This window comes from Cottoperca gobio, unplaced genomic scaffold (assembly GCF_900634415.1).
Source record: "Cottoperca gobio unplaced genomic scaffold, fCotGob3.1 fCotGob3_431arrow_ctg1, whole genome shotgun sequence".
NCBI lineage: Eukaryota > Metazoa > Chordata > Actinopteri > Perciformes > Bovichtidae > Cottoperca > Cottoperca gobio.
Window position 1 is genome coordinate 39,237 of NW_021167007.1, and position 1,430 is coordinate 40,666.

Consider the following 1,430-nt stretch of genomic DNA (forward strand, 5'->3'; position numbering starts at 1 on the left):
ACGCCGGGGAACATCAACGTAACAGGGATGACGAACTGACAAGGAACACTGGGACAGACAGGGTAATATCACACAGACACTAAATGAGGGAACGAGACACAGCTGGGGGAGAAAGGCAAAGACACAAGGGTAGGGTGGATGGACACAGGAGGATCAAATCAACAATCACAGTGAGAGGGAAAAGGACTGGAAGTAAAACAAGACATGACACGGGGGAGTGAACATTTCAGAATAAAACAGGAAACAGAAAATCAAGACCATGACACCTATGGGTATATGTTGTTGAAAGTTTAAAACATATAAGCATTTTAGCAAGTTATGACATAATATGGAAAATGCTTAATAAGCACCAGCATAATCTGCGTTTGTCGGTCATGACGATTGGTTGTTTTTGTGAAAGGCCGCAAGGAATTGTGGGATGGCAATAATTGCCTTTCCTTTTGCAAAGGATTGTCCAGTGTTTCCTATTCTTAAGGAGATAAGGGAAGCACTGCAGCTCCTTACCCTAGCATTTAGATAAGTTGAACAGCTGAACATGCAGGGTTACTTGTAATTCCTAGAGTGTCTAAAAGTTGTAGAGAGAAGTGGATAAGAGTGCAATTCACATTCATGCGTTTATTCTTTACATTGTTGTGACGGCATGATCCGTCGATGAGTGTTAAGGTGCACAGGTACTCCAAAAATAGGCACAAAAAATTAAGAAAATACTGAGAAAAACAAAAAGGCTAGTACAGCCTAAGGAGATGTTTTACCCCCTGTAAGATATAAGTGCCGACTATATTTATATAAAAAAAAATATACATATTTATGGTCAGGATAACATATGGATGAAGTATTTGTCATTATCGCAGAAGATGTGTGTCAATTACATAGAATTAACTTAAATAACCTATAGGTTATCTTAAAGTTAAATATGTTATCTTTTATCATTTCTTTGCTTGCTGAAGTACTGATATATAATAGTACTTGTGTTAAAGTTAAATTAGAGTACTGGAATTTTTAGTACATTATAATCATTTTGCTTCCATTAATTGGAAATGTGTGTGTGTGAAGGGAGGTACAGGTTAATTTGAACAACTCCTAAAATAAAAACTGTATTTTTATCTGTAATAATTGTGATTATGTTTTATGCATGGTAATGCCATGGGTTAAGTTCTTCTTTTTATGAATTTACAAAAAGGTCATGCCATATGGATAAGGGACAGGTTTTGGCCAGCTGAGAGCCACTGCATTGCTGAGGCCCTGCTGAAGCCGGCAATACACCACTTCCTGTCAATAGGGGCTCTAGGTGTTACCTCCGGTGACAGTTGATGGAAGGGATGTATGTAGATCAAGATAAGCGATAAGTAAACTTTTGACCTCTGATATATAGGTTAACTGCTATACACAGGTTTTTTGGTTCTTGGAAGAAACAATAGAAAAAACGTCCG